Genomic DNA, 16,363 nt, shown 5'->3' with positions numbered 1-16,363 from the left:
TTCTGCGTCTGGTCCTGGATCCGACTCATAAAGATTCTGGGCATCAGTGCAGATCATTTCCTCGTCTGGATTCACAGAAGCGCTGGAGTCGACCTCTGATTCCCAGGCTATAGTATGAGTAAACAGCTCTGCAGACTCAACCATCTGTTCTACCTCATACTCAGACGGGCAGCTGGAGATTTGGGAGCTGTGAGGAAGCAAGTGCGATTTGGGTGACACCTTTGAGGACTGGAGTATTTGTGATGTTGAAGCTGATGTGGAGGAGAGCCCACTTAAAGGAGCACTTGATATCCGTTGAAGCACCTGCTGTTTTTGTGCCTCATCTGGAATTTGTAGCGATTGGCGTGGCCGTAAGAAAGGGATCTTATCACATTGTCCGCTAAAAGAAGTAGACATTTTAGTTTGGCTGGAAGATGGTCTTTCTTCTGCACCTACCCCACGGACACAACCTTTTTTCCCCTTCCCAACACGCCTATTCCCCTTTCCACCAGCAGCAGGCCTTTTTCCACTCATTTTGGTGGTTAACTAATTCACAACTCTGGAGTTGTTTGCACAAAAAAACAATGGATGGTAACCGAGCAGAGCTCAGTGGCCAAACTGTGGTATTAGGCCAAAACTATTGGCTGGGCTAGATGCAGAAAAAAATTATATTCAATTTGCAGCCTGATGGAGGTCAGTATAGATGGACTAATAGAACAAGTCCCACACGCTGCTAGAAGCCCAAATATTTTTTCAGAGATAAATGAAGAAAAAAATTATTTTTAATTTGCAACCTGATGGAGGTCAGTATAGATGGACTAATAGACCAAGTCCCACACACTGCTAGAAGCCCAAATATTTTTTCAGAGCTAGATGCAGAAAAAAATTATTTTTAATTTGCAACCTGATGGAGGTCAGTATAGATGGACTAATAGACCAAGTCCCACACACTGCCAGAAGCCCAAATATTTTTTCAGAGCTAGATGCAGAAAAAAATTATTTTTTAATTTGCAACCTGATGGAGGTCAGTATAGATGGACTAATAGACCAAGTCCCACACACTGCTAGAAGCCCAAATATTTTTTCAGAGCTAGATGCAGAAAAAAATTATTTTTTAATTTGCAACCTGATGGAGGTCAGTATAGATGGACTAATAGACCAAGTCCCACACACCGCTAGAAGCCCAAATATTTTTTCAGAGCTAGATGCAGAAAAAAATTATTTTTAATTTGCAACCTGATGGAGGTCAGTATAGATGGACTAATAGACCAAGTCCCACACACTGCTAGAAGCCCAAATATTTTTTCAGAGCTAGATGCAGAAAAAAATTATTTTTAATTTGCAACCTGATGGAGGTCAGTATAGATGGACTAATAGAACAAGTCCCACACGCTGCTAGAAGCCCAAATATTTTTTCAGAGATAAATGAAGAAAAAAATTATTTTTAATTTGCAACCTGATGGAGGTCAGTATAGATGGACTAATAGACCAAGTCCCACACACTGCTAGCCCAAATATTTTTTCAGAGCTAGATGCAGAAAAAAATTATTTTTAATTTGCAACCTGATGGAGGTCAGTATAGATGGACTAATAGACCAAGTCCCACACACTGCTAGAAGCCCAAATATTTTTTCAGAGCTAGATGCAGAAAAAAATTATTTTTAATTTGCAACCTGATGGAGGTCAGTATAGATGGACTAATAGACCAAGTCCCACACACCGCTAGAAGCCCAAATATTTTTTCAGAGCTAGATGCAGAAAATTTTTTTATTCAATTTGCAACCTGATGGAGGTCAGTATAGATGGACTAATAGACCAAGTCCCACACACTGCTACAAGCCCAAATATTTTTTCAGAGCTAGATGCAGAAAATTTTTTTATTCAATTTGCAACCTGATGGAGGTCAGTATAGATGGACTAATAGACCAAGTCCCACACACTGCTAGAAGCCCAAATATTTTTTCAGAGCTAGATGCAGAAAATTTTTTTATTCAATTTGCAACCTGATGGAGGTCAGTATAGATGGACTAATAGACCAAGTCCCACACACTGCTAGAAGCCCAAATATTTTTTCAGAGCTAGATGCAGAAAAAAATTATTTTTAATTTGCAACCTGATGGAGGTCAGTATAGATGGACTAATAGACCAAGTCCCACACACCGCTAGAAGCCCAAATATTTTTTCAGAGCTAGATGCAGAAAATTTTTTTATTCAATTTGCAACCTGAAGGAGGTCAGTATAGATGGACTAATAGACCAAGTCCCACACACTGCTAGAAGCCAAAATATTTTTTCAGAGCTAGATGCAGAAATTTTTTTTATTCAATTTGCAACCTGATGGAGGTCAGTATAGATGGACTAATAGACCAAGTCCCACACACTGCTAGAAGCCCAAATATTTTTTCAGAGCTAGATGCAGAAAAAAATTATTTTTAATTTGCAACCTGATGGAGGTCAGTATAGATGGACTAATAGACCAAGTCCCACACACTGCTAGAAGCCCAAATATTTTTTCAGAGCTAGATGCAGAAAAAAATTATTTTTAATTTGCAACCTGATGGAGGTCAGTATAGATGGACTAATAGACCAAGTCCCACACACCGCTAGAAGCCCAAATATTTTTTCAGAGCTAGATGCAGAAAAAAATTATTTTTAATTTGCAACCTGATGGAGGTCAGTATAGATGGACTAATAGAATGATGCTATGCCCAAAAGATTTTACTTCACTAGGTGCAGTAAAAAAATTGGTATTCTATACACAGGTGGTATATCTTGCAACACAGATAGGCTACTCCACTGACTAACACACTCTGCAATAGGCCAAAAAGGATTAGCTTTGCTAGATTCAGCCAAATGCTGTGAAAAAAACTTGCACAGCACTGGCACAGACCTGCCTGGCAAAAACTGATAGGAACTGATGTAACCTAGTCCTGAAAAGGACTCCAATTACAATTAGTCTTTACTCCCACAATCTATCTATTTAAGAGCACAGACCTGCCTGATAAAAGTCGTAGGAAATGCTGTAAGCTAGTCCTTAAAAGGACTGCAATCACAACTATTCCCTACTCCCAAGCTATCTGTATATTTGTGCGAAAATTGGCTTGAAATTAACAAGGTATAGCGCACACAGCAACAGCGGTGCCGTCTAACACGCAGCTGCAGCAGTGAGAAAATGGTGGCGACGGGGAAAATGGCTTGGTCTTATAGGGCAAGGACATGTGACATACACTGCCAATCACACATGCCCTTGCTTGTGTGAAAAAAAGCACTTCGCTCCGTGTGTGCGCTGCTGATAGGCTGACAGATTGCACCTCCCCACTGCAAATGCGGGAAAGAGAAAAAAAAATGGAGATCTTCATTGTTCCTGCAGAGATCCATCCCCTGCCCCTCCCCCCGCCCCGCTGTACACTCAAACTGCGTATTAACATTAATTTTCATCATTACTGAGAAAAAATCCAGTTATGATTTTGGTGCACGAACAGTTATCGAACATAACCTCGAACAGCCGAATTTTTCTCAAATTGTTCGTGTTCGCCGACCGGCTCGAACACCGCCCAAAACAGCTCGAATTTGAGATTGGCGAACAGTTCGAGTAGAACAACGCTCATCTCTAGTGAAGGGTGCATTTCAGGATTCTCCCCAGGGAGTGGGTATAGGGCCTCCTGTTTCTTGCCTTTGTGTAGTAAATTTTTGACCTGCCTGGAGCTAGGCCTAACTTTGTCGCTGTCCTGCACCGGCTGGCTTTGTGGTAGGGCCTTCTCTTGGAGTACACGCTCCCAGCTAGCGGGGCCTCTGTGACTCCTGGCTCTGGTACGTATCAGCACTTGGGCAATCCTGGGACCTGAAGTCTTCCAGGGGTCTCCGGTTGTCTCCACAGGGGGGGTATACGGCCCTGTAGACGCGGATCCGGGGTCCGGTATATGCTTTCTGGGGTGAGCTTGTACAGCTCCTCTGCCCCCAATGCTACTCACTCCTTTAGCCTTTGGCCTCGCTTGAAGCTCTCACTAGGCTTTACACACTAGCGGCAGCTTGCCGCGCTTCACCGCTCTTATGGCGTCAGCACGCCTTGGCTCACTAACCTGAGCTAGGTGAGTCTGGACTGCGCTGCACTGCAGGCTAACAACTGCAGGAGCTAGAACTGGCTCTGTCCCCTGAGGTAACTCTTCTCAGACTGAGATCGACTCTTTATTCAGACCTGGACTCGCTGAACTCTCCAGAGGAACTGAACTGCCTGGCTCCACCTTCCCTATTTATATCCCGAACAGGCTCCCTCTGGTGGTCTGAGGTGGAAGGTGGAGGTGTGTGAATGCTTATGAGGGCCTCTTGTGGAGGAATCCGTCCATGCACCCTTCTAGGATCTGTGGTACCAAGCGCAGCTGGGCGCCACACTTCTCAACCAGGATTTTCCATCCGAGCACTTCCCAGAAAACCTCTCCTGAAGCCCATGTACAAAAAAGCCGACCTACAATCTGCCAGGACACATGCTGAAAGATATGAAGATTCCAGGTACTTTATACTCAAGAGTGATGAGATCAAAATAAATTTTTTTTTTGGAACTGATGGCTTCAAAACTGTATGACGTTGAAGAAGTGAGGAATACAATGAGAAGGCATGGTGTCTACAGTGAGACCTGGTGGTGGCCGTGTCCTTATGTGGGGCTGCATGAGGAGCTACATTTCATTGATGGTATCTTGAATTCACAGATGTTCTGCTCTATAGTGAAAGAAAAGATGCTGCCATCACTCTGTTCCCTTGGTAGGCCACTGTTACATTTCTGAAGAACAGGTTGACAGTGATTCTGTGGCCAAGTGTCTCCTGCTCTGAACCCAACCAAACACCTATGGGGAATTCTGTAGAGACAAGTTGTCATCGCTCCATCCGGCATCCAGGCTCTAAGAGCTCGTTATTGAAAAAGAGATAAAAGATAGATATAGTATTGTCACTAACTTATTCATTCCAGGCCTAGAAAACTTGGTGCCGTCCTTTAAAATCATGGAGGCCATACAAAATAATAGATGTAGTAGCTTTTGATGTGGGGTGTACTCATTTGTGCATCAACTAATTTGAGTAAAACTGAAGATTTTGTAATGAGAGTTATATTATTACCCTTACTTTCATGTGTTGATTACAAAAAAATGTTCTATGAAATTCAGTGTTGGCAAAATTTTAGAAATTGATCTTGTGTTCAGTGAGCTATTAAATAAAATCTTACTCATCAAAGGGGGTGTACTCATTTATGCTGAACAATGTTTACTAAACTTTATAAAACACAGTGAACATAATTACAGTTTCTTTCCTGTATGACTTCTCTCATGTTTTACAAGGTGTGATTTATGTATAAAAGATTTCCCACATTCTCAACATGAATACGGCTTCTCTCCTGTGTGAATTTTCTCATGTGTCACAAGTTTTGATTTATATGTAAAGCATTTCTCACAGAATGAACATGAATACGGCTTCTCTCCTGTATGAATTCTCTGATGGTTAATAAGACTAAAGTTATTTGTGAACGACTTTCCACATTCTGAACATGAATACGGCTTTTCTCCTGTGTGAATTCTGTGATGTTTAACAAGATTTGATTTATCTCTAAAGCACCTTCTACATTGTAAACATGAAAAAGGTTTTTCCCCTTTGTGAATTATTTGATGTTTAACAAGGTTTGATTTACTTCCAAAACATTTCCCACATTCTGAACATGAATACGGCTTCTCTCCTGTATGAATTCTCTGATGGTTAATAAGACTCCTGTTACTCGTGAACGACTTCCCACATTCTGAACATGAATACGGCTTTTCCCCTGTATGAATTCTCTGATGTTTAACAAGGTTTGATTTCGTTCCAAAACATTTCTCACATTCCGCACATGAATACGGCTTCTCTCCTGTATGAATTTTCTGATGTCTAATAAGATCCCCTTTATCCGTGAATGATTTTCCACATTCTGAACATGAATATGGCTTTTCTCCTGTGTGAATTCTCTCATGTAGAAGAAATTGTGATTTATATGTAAAGCATTTCCCACATTGTGAACAGGAGTATGGCTTTTCTCCTTTGTGTTTTCTGTGTGTTGAAAAATCTGAGCTTTTTGTAAATTGCTTGTCACACTGAAATCTTGAATCTACTTTGCCACCTGGACTTTTGGTAATAATGTGAGATTGCTCAGGAGATGATTCCTCATGATCAGGAGGATTATAAGAAAGTGAAGTGCTGTGAAGTCCAGGAGGTGCAGGAAGGGTGATGAGGTTTCCTCCATTAGAGTGCTTCATGATATCTTCTTTTTTACAATTTAGTGATGAAGCGTTATTCTCACAAGGATTTCCTATCAGGATGAAAGATAGATTAGATGTGATTTTTTTCTTCAACACAAAAGAGATTTCTGAATGTATTTTCTGGATGTCACAATGAAGACCCTCGTCAGTGAAAGTACCGGGAATAAGGAGGACAACTACATGCCATAACATTAACACAATGACGGGTAAAGTGAATGACACTTATAAACTGATGACATTGGCACAAGTCAGGGGTGGCAGAGATTAGACAGCAAATAGACAGTTCTTAAAGGGAACCTGTCATCAGGATTTACCCCTTAATGTACCACCAGTGCCATTTCACTCTCTCAAGCTTCGTCTCATGCCCTTAGTATAGAAAAGAGTCCACGCAATTAAAGAAGTTGTCCACTACTAAATGGCCACAATGTAATTAACCCGTTGAGAGATTTTTTCTAATTACCTAGCTTTGTCTTTATTGGCTGTGAGCGGCGCTATCGCTGGCCACTACAGGCATCACGCGACCCCCGGCTGCAGCCGGCTCTTGCTTCCCCTGATGTCACGTCAAGTGAGGCGTGACTCGGTGATGCGATTCCCGCGGTGGACGCCGGGCTGTGGGTGGGGTTTCCCCGTTTGTCACACCCAGCATCCACCGCGCACTTTCCCAATGAATGCAAGGTAATTGTGATTCACAAAATGTTATACAATTGAACGGTGAAGAAAAAAAAAATTACATTTTTACCACTATAGTGTTATTTTAGCCCCAGATTTTACATTTTCACAAGGGAAAATGGGTAAAAATGACCACATAATTTTATACAATTTCTGCTGAACGGGGCAATACCCCATATGTGGCTGTACTGTACTGCTTAGCCACATGGCGAGACTCCGGAGGGACGGAGCGCTATTTGACTCTTGGAAAACACGCTGTTCTACTAAAGTTTGCAAACTCCATATACAGAGCCCCTAAGTGGCAGAAGAGCCGAATCCCTCCTCAAGTGACGCCATTTTAGAAATTACACCCCTATGGAAATGTATCTACAGGTGTAGTGATGAATTTGACTCCATGGGTGCTTTCCAGAAACGAGCAGTAATGGATGTTGCGAAGTGAAAATGCAAATATTTCATTATAGTGGCCAGTACATTGTAGTGCCCGGTACATTGTAGTGACCTTACGTTGTAGTGCCCAGTACATGATTCCCAGCTAGTGCTTTCTGGAGAAATAAATTGGATCTCCCCGCTACAGTAATGCCAAACATGTGGATGCTAACTGCCCACGGTGGGGCTCAGGAGGAGATTTGGGAGCGCAGATGTCACTGGATTTCTTTAAGTGGGAGCCAAGTCACTTTTCCAGAGCCTTTGTGCTACCAGTGATATGGACACCCCCTATGTTACTGTTTACAGATGATGAACCTGAGTGGGGACTTGTTTTTTTGTGGGTTGAGTAGAAGCTCTTAATGGTGGCATTCTGGGGTACAAAACATTTTGGAGCATATTTATCCTGTGCTGTACGCTAAACACTTACAGTGGGTACGGGAAGTATTCAGACCCCTTTAAAAATTTTCACTCTTTGTTTCATTGCAGTCATTTGGTAAATTCTAAAAAGTTCATTTATTTTTCTCATTAAAGTCCACTCTGCACCCCATCTTGACTGAAAAAAAACAGAAATGTAGAAATTTTTGCAAATTTATTAAAAAAGAAAAACTGAAATCTCACATGGTCATAAGTATTCAGACCCTTTGCTCAGACACTCATATTTAAGTCACATGCTGTCCATTTCCTTGAGATCCTCCTTGAGATGGTTCTACTCCTTCATTGGAGTCCAGCTGTGTTTAATTAAACTTATAGGACTTGATTTGGAAAGACACACACCTGTCTATATAAGACCTCACGGCTCACAGTGCATGTCAGAGCAAATGAGAATCATGAGCTCAAAGGAACTGCCCAAGGAGCTCAGAGACAGAATTGTGGCAAAGCACAGATCTGGGCAAGGTTACAAAAGAATTTCAGCATTACTCAAGGCTCCTAAGAGCACAGTGGCCTCCATAATCCTTAAATGGAAGAAGTTTGGGACAACCAGAAGTCTTCCTAGACCCGGCCGTCCAGCCAAACAGAGCAATCGTGGGAGAAGAGCCTTGGTAGGAGAAGTAAAGAAAAACCCCAAGATCACTGTGGCTGAGCTCCAGAGATGCAGTACGGAGATGGGAGAAAGTTCCACAAGGTCAACTATCACTGCAACCCTCCACCAGTCAGGCCTTTATGGCAGAGTGGCTCGACGGAAAACTATCCTCAGTGCAAGACATATGAAAGCCCGCATAGAGTTTGCTCAAAAACACATGAAAGACTCCCAGACTATGAGAAATAAGATTCTCTGGTCTGATGAGACGAAGATAGAACTTTTTGGTGATCATTCTAAGCGGTATGTGTGGAGAAAACCAGGAACTGCTCATCACCTGCCCAATACAATCCCTACAGTGAAACATGGTGGTGACAGCATCATGCTATGGGGGTGTTTTTCAGCTGCAGGAACAGGACGACTGGTTCAATTGAAGGAAACATGAATGCAGCCAAGTACAGAGATATCCTGGATGAAAACCTCTTCTACAGTGCTCTGGACCTCAGACTTGGCTGAAGGTTCACTTTCCAACAAGACAGTGACCCTAAGCACACAGCTAAAATAACAAAGGAGTGGCTTCAGAACAACTCTGTGACCATTCTTGACTGGCCCAGCCAGAGCCCTGACCTAAACCCAATTGAGCATCTCTGGAGAGACCTGAAAATGTCTGTCCACCAACGTTCACCATCCAACCTGACGGAACTGGAGAGGATCTGCAAGGAAGAATGGCAGAGGATCCCCAAATCCAGGTGTGAAAAACTTGTATCATTCCCAAGAAGACTCATGGCTGTACTAGCTCAAAAGGGGACTTCTACTCAATACTGAGCAAAGGGTCTGAATACTTATGATCATGTGATATTTCAGTTTTTCTTTTTTAATAAATTAGCAAAAATTTCTACATTTCTGTTATTTTTCAGTCCAGATGGGGTGCAGAGTGGACTTTACTGAGAAAAAAAATGAACTTTTTAGAACTTACTGAATAGCTGCAATGAAACAAAGAGTGAAAAATGTAAAGGGGTCTGAATACTTTCCGCACCCACTGTACATCGGGGTTTCCATCTAAATCTACAAAATACATGATTCAGATGACACCCCCGAGGGATCCATTCAGAATAATGAGGCAGCAGAGTTACACCGGACTCCGTCTAGCCTCTGGTCGACTGCGCTTTTATGCACGCTGAAAAAGATGGACATCACTGGATCATAGGCCAGACGGCGTCCACAGAGCCTCATTATACGGAATCTTCCCCCGGGGTTCTGTCCGAATCGCAAGCTCAGTCATTTATATGGCAACATGAGACTTGTGTAAGAATAATATGGAAGTAAAAGATTGAGGTAATATATTTACCCCTTTACCCCCGAGGGTGGTTTGCACGTTAATGACCGGGTCAATTTTTACAATTCTGACCACTGTCCCTTTATGAGGTAATTACTCTGGAGCTTCAACGGATCCCCCTGATTCTGAGACTGTTTTTTCGTGACATATTGTACTTCATGATTGTGGTAAAATTTCTTCGATATCACTTGCGTTTATTTGTGGAAAAAAAATCGGAAATTTGGCAAAAATTTAGCAATTTTAAATATTTGAATTTTTATGCCCTTAAATCAGAGAGATACAGTACAGACCAAAAGTTTGGACACACCTTCTCATTTAAAGATTTTTCTGTATTTTCATGACTATGAGAATTGTACATTCACACTGAAGGCGTCAAAACTATGAATTAACACATGTGGAATTATATACTTAACAAAAAAGTGGGAAACAACTGAAAATATGTCTTCTATTCTAGGTTCTTCACAGTAGCCACCTTTTGCTTTGATGACTGCTTTGCACACTCTTGGCATTCTCTTGATGAGCTTCAAGAGGTAGTCACCGGAAATGGTCTTCCAACAATCTTGAAGGAGTTCCCAGAGATGCTTAGCACTTGTTGGCCCTTTTGCCTTCACTCTGCGGTCCAGCTCACCCCAAACCATCTCGATTGGGTTCAGGTCTGGTCACTGTGGAGGCCAGGTCATCTGGCGTAGCCCCCCATCACTCTCCTCCTTGGTCAAATAGCCCTTACACAGCCTGGAGGTGTGTTTGGGGTCATTGTCCTGTTGAAAAATAAATGATGGTCCAACTAAACGCAAACCGGATGGAATAGCATGCCGCTGCAAGATGCTGTGGTAGCCATGCTGGTTCAGTATGCCTTCAATTTTAAATAAATTCCCAACAGTGTCACCAGCAAAGTACCCCCACACCATCACACCTCCTCCTCCATGCTTCACGGTGGGAACCAGGCATGTAGAGTCCATCCGTTCACCTTTTCTGCATCACACAAAGACACGGTGGTTGGAACCAAAGATCTCAAATTTGGACTCATCAGACCAAAGCACAGATTTCCACTGGTCTAATGTCCATTCCTTGTGTTCTTTAGCCCAAACAAGTCTCTTCTGCTTGTTGCCGGTCCTTAGCAGTGGTTTCCTAGCAGCTAATTTACCATGAAGGCCTGCTGCACAAAGTCTCCTCTTAACAGTTGTTGTAGAGATGTGTCTGCTGCTAGAACTCTGTGTGGCATTGACCTGGTCTCTAATCTGAGCTGCTGTTAATCTGCGATTTCTGAGGCTGGTGACTCGGATAAACTTATCCTCAGAAGCAGAGGTGACTCTTGGTCTTCCTTTCCTGGAGCGGTCCTCATGTGAGCCAGTTTCTTTGTAGCGCTTGATGGTTTTTGCAACTGTACTTGGGGACACTTTCAAAGTTTTCCCAATTTTTCAGATTGAATGACCTTCATTCCTTAAAGTAATGATGGACACTCGTTTTTCTTTACTTAGCTGCTTTTTTCTTGCCATAATACAAATTCTAACAGTCTATTCAGTAGGACTATCAGCTGTGTATCCACCTGACTTCTGCACAACACAACTGATGGTCCCAACCCCATTTATAAGGCAAGAAATCCCACTTATTAAACCTGACAGGGCACACCTGTGAAGTGAAGACCATTTCCGGTGACTACCTCATGAAGCTCATTAAGAGAATGCCAAGAGTGTGCAAAGCAGTCATCAAAGCAAAAGGTGGCTACTTTGAAGAACCTAGAATATAAGACATATTTTCAGTTGTTTCACACTTTTTTGTTAAGTATATAATTCCACATGTGGTAATTCATAGTTTTGATGCCTTCAGTGTGAATGTACAATTTTCATAGTCATGAAAAAACAGAAAAATCTTTAAATGAGAAGGTGTGTCCAAACTTTTGGTCTATACTGTATGTCACACAAAATAGTTAATAAATAACATTTCCCACATGTCTACTTTACATCAGCACAATTTTGGAACCAACATTTTTTTTTGTTAGGGAGCTATAAGGGTTAAAAGTTGACCAGCGATTTCTCATTTTTCCAACAAAATTTACAAAACCATTTTTTTAGGGACCACATCACATTTGAAGTCACTTTGAGGGGTATTTATGACAGAAAATACCCAAAAGTGACACCATTCTAAAAACTGCACCCCTCAAGGTGCTCAAAACCACATTCAAGAACTTTATTAACCCATCAGGTGCTTCACAGGAATTTTTGGAATGTGGAAGAAAACAATGAACATTTAACTTTTTTCACAAAAATGTTACTTTAGACCCAATTTTTTTTATTTTCACAGGGGTAGCAGGAAAAAATGGACCCCAAAATTTGTTGTGCAATTTCCCCTGGGCACGCAGATACCCCATATGTGGGGAAAAAACACTGTTTGGGCGCACGGCAGGGCTCGGAAGGGTAGGAGCGCCATTTGACTTTTTGATTGTAAAATTTGCTTGAATAATTAGCGGACGCCATGTTGCATTTGGAGAGCCCCTGATGTGCCTAAACAGTGAAAACCCCCCACAAGGTGACACCATTTTGGAAACTAGACCCCTCAGGGAACTTATCTAGATGTGTGATGAGCACCCTGAACCCCCAAGTCCTTTACAGAAGTTTATAACATGAAGCCGTGAAAATAAAAAAATTAAACTTTTTCCACAAAAATGATGTTTTAGCCACATTTTTTATTTTCACAAGAGTAAGGAGAGAAAATAGACCCCAAAAACTTTTGTTCAATTTCTCCTGAGTACACCAATACCCCACATATGGGGAAAATACAGTGTTTGGGCGCACGTCAGGGTTCAGAAGGGAAGGAGCACTGTGTGACTTTTTGAACTCAAAATCGGCTGGAATCGAGAGCGGACACCATGTTGCGTTTGGAGAGCCCCTGATGTGCCTAAATAGTGGAAACCCCCCACAAGTGACCCCATTTTGGAAACCACACCCCTCAAGGATTTTATCAAGGGGTATAGTGAACATTTTGAACCCAGAGGTACGACACAGAATTTGATAACATTAGGTCATCATATTGAATAAGTTGTCATTAGTCTTGAGCGCAAGTGCTCGCTACTTGAGTTTGCATCGGGTACTCAGGTATGCACCATGTATCGCGTGTGCTCGAGTGACATGCTCGAGTCGCTGCTCCGCATGTTTCACGGTTATTAGACACCCCAAAAAAACATGCGGGGATCGCTCTTGCATGGCAGGCAATCCCCGCAAGGTTTTTTTGGCCGCGAAGCATATGGGGCGGAGACTCGAGCACCCGCGATACTCAGTGCATACCCGAGCACCCGATGCAAACTCAAGTAGCGAGCACTCAACACTAGTAGCCATATCGTTTTGTTTTTTTTTACTTTTGAAAAAAATACCAACCCCAGCCGCCCTAGCGTTTATTTTTTACGCCGTTCCTTGTGCGGTATAAGTGATTAGACGACTTTATTCTTCGGGTCGGTGTGATTACAGCAATGCCAGAATCATATGGGGTTTTTATGACTGACAGCTGTCACACACTAAAAGACACATTTTTTGTAAAATCTAGTTTTTGCATCGCCATATTTTGAGAGCTATAATTTTTCCAGATTTTGGCCGACAGAGTCATGTGACGGCTTGTTTTTTGCGGGATGAGTTGACGTTGTTATTGGTGCCATTTTCAAGCACGTGACATTTTTTGATCACTTTCTATTCCGATTTTTGGGAGGCAGAATAAACAAAAACCAACAATTCAGGAATTGTTTTTTTAAAAATTTTTTATTCTGGTCCGCGTGTGGTAAAATTGATAAGGCAGCTTTATTCTTCAGGTCAGTACGTTTACAGCGGTACCACATTTATATCGCTTTTCTATGTTTTACACAATAAAAGCAATTTTATAGAAAAAAATATTTTTTTGCATCGCTTTATTCTGAGAGCTATAACTTTTTGATTTTTCGGCTGATGGAGCTGTATGGCGGCTTGTTTTTTGTGGGACAAGATGACGTTTTCAGCGGTACCATTTTTATTTATATTCGTCTTTTTGATCGCGTGTTATTCCATTTTTGTTTGGCGGTATGGTGATAAAGCATTGTTTTTTGCTTCGTTTTTTTTTTTTACCGTGTTCACTGAAGGGGTTAACTAGTGGGATAATTTTATAGGTCAGGTCGTTCCGGACACGGCGATACCAAATATGTGTAGTTTTATTGTTTGCTTGTTTTTTTTTTTGATAATAATATTTATTGATGGATACATTATATTTTTATTTTTGGTGGATTATTTTTTTTTAGTTTTTTATAATATTTTTTCCAATTTTTTTTTTTTTCACTTTGACAGTTTATTTTACTTTTTTACTTTGTCCCACTATGGGACTTTCACTTTTTTTATTCTGACCGCCTGCATAGCATAGGGATCGAGCACCATCCCTGTGCCATGCAGGCAGTCAGCGCTGCAGTGAGAAGATAGTTTGGTCATGTACTGCGAATGACCAAAAAAATCTTCCTGCTGTCTGGTGACCCGGATGTTGTCATTACGACATCGGGTCGTCATGGCAACATCCGGGAAGCCGCGGTAGACAGCACTGGAGGCCGGAAGAGGAGGTGAGTATACCGATCACCTCCCCTTAGCCACCGCAATGCTGCGATCAACTTCGATCGCAGCATTGCGGGGGTTAATGTGCCGGGAGCGGTGCGGGACCGCTCCCTGCAGATAGTACCGGGTGTCAGTTGTGACAATCAGCTGACACCCGGCGGCGATCGCGCCCGCACAGCCTGTGTGCGCGCGCGATCACCATGACGTACTAATACGGGTCAGGCTCTTAAAAAGCCCAGGGCACAGACGCGTATTAATACGTCATGGGCTTTAAAGGGGTTAAAAAAACACAATTAGAAAAATTAAAAATGTGATTATTAAATCATTAAGAAGAGGTGTGAAGGTGGCCCAGTTATTCGTCGGTGCGCAACCGGACTCTGTACAAGAGCAGCCGCGCCATCACCGGACGCTTCTGCTGTGATGTGGACAGAGGTTAAAGCTTCACTGCACCGGAGACTCCACACGATATCACACACCGGTCATCGTCAGGAACAGCTAATCATAGTCACATGCCAATCATCATCATACGCCAGTTATCATCATCACACGCAGGTGGTCATCATCATCATCATCATCATCATCACACGCCGGTCATCATCATTATCATCACACGCCGGTCATTATTACACACCTGTGGAAACATCTACAGGAATCTCCTCCTTCACGTCAATCACACACAGCTGATCCCCCCTCGTCATCGCTTCTTCTTCTGTCTCGTCCTTAATTTTATTCTTAGTCGGTTCTTCCTCCTGATATATCAGATGTAACAATCAGCACAATACAAGAAACCACCAAAATCTGTGACATCTATGACCTCGATCAGAAATGTCCCCCCATATACAGATCCGGTACAGGGCTCAGCACCGTCTACCTGATGATCCTCCGGGATGTTGTGATTCTCCTCTGGACAGTCCTGGGGATACAGAGGATGGGGACATCTCTCTGGTGGATTTCTCCTCCTGGATCCATCTGTAGGAAACACACAGTGACGGAATAGATTGTGTCATGTGATGATGAGATGATGGGAGTAGTAGTAGGTGACCACAGAACAGACATGACAGTCTGCCCTCCTTACCCTGCTGATCGGCCCATATTGCGGTCGCCTCTTGTGCTCCATGTATAACCTCAACCTTAATATCAATCAGATCTTCACCCTAAAAAGAACAATGTAAGATGAGCTCAGGTCCCATCACGTCATGGTCAGATGTTGTGGGGACTTCAGTGTAATCTACCTGATGATCCTCCGGGATGTTGTGATTCTCCTCTGGACAGTCCAGGGAATACAGATGATGGGGACATCTCTCTGGTGGATTTCTCCTCCTGGATCCATCTGTGGAGACACAGAGACTGAATACATGACCTGCCGTGTATCTGTCTATATATGAGACTCGTCTCTCAGAACCGGTAATTCTATGTTTATGTATCAGGGACTAAACTACATTGTTGTGGTCCTCACCACCGGTACCGAGGTCCCGGCACATTGTGGCCTCAAGTATGAAGTGATAATCAGCGAGGCCAAAGCCTAATGCTCTCTGCTCTGCACTCGGACGATGAGGACCCCGAGGAGACGGACAGAGAAGACCATCGTCAGTCAGATGAAGGAACCGTAGTAGGAAAACAACTTCTCCAAGTTTCGTCTCCAGGGATGGAACCACAGAGGAGCTGGAGAAAGCTCCACATTTCTATCCATCGGTTTCTTCTCTCCTAATTCACTGTATGGAGATTGGGGGAAGGACGGTGACCATTTACCAGTGATTGTATTTTTGAGAGCTCATGATCTCACCATGTGGACACGGCCTCCCTCCTGGACAGGATCCTCCGGGATCACTCTAAGAGGAAAGAACCTGATCTATTAAAAGATGAGTTACCGCGTTTTTCTTCTCCTTTAAATAGAGGTAATTCTCAACATCCGCCTCGGTATAAACACTAAAATAAGCAGCAAGTTCTGCGTTTGTCTCTAAAGGAGGAAAAAAGGGCACATGTACGACTAACGTACGAAGTCACAGAACCCGGAAGGACGGTGTTGTGGGGAGCACCCGGTACGCAGCGGTTAACGCCTATCAATGTGTAGAAAGGACAACTAGAGAGCCGGCACCGGGGTCATGGGC

At 42.7% G+C, this 16,363-nt stretch overlaps 1 pseudogene; it reads right to left on the bottom strand.

Annotated features, from left to right (window-relative positions):
- Positions 1–16,363, bottom strand: part of LOC141153153 (uncharacterized) — a 211,748-nt pseudogene that overhangs the window by 148,353 nt on the left and 47,032 nt on the right.

The sequence above is a fragment of the Phyllobates terribilis genome, unplaced genomic scaffold (genome assembly GCF_046119375.1).
Source record: "Phyllobates terribilis strain yellow unplaced genomic scaffold, ASM4611937v1 Scaffold_1__5_contigs__length_1240528914, whole genome shotgun sequence".
Classification (NCBI taxonomy): Eukaryota; Metazoa; Chordata; class Amphibia; order Anura; family Dendrobatidae; genus Phyllobates; species Phyllobates terribilis.
This window is presented reverse-complemented; position numbering and strand designations above follow the sequence as displayed.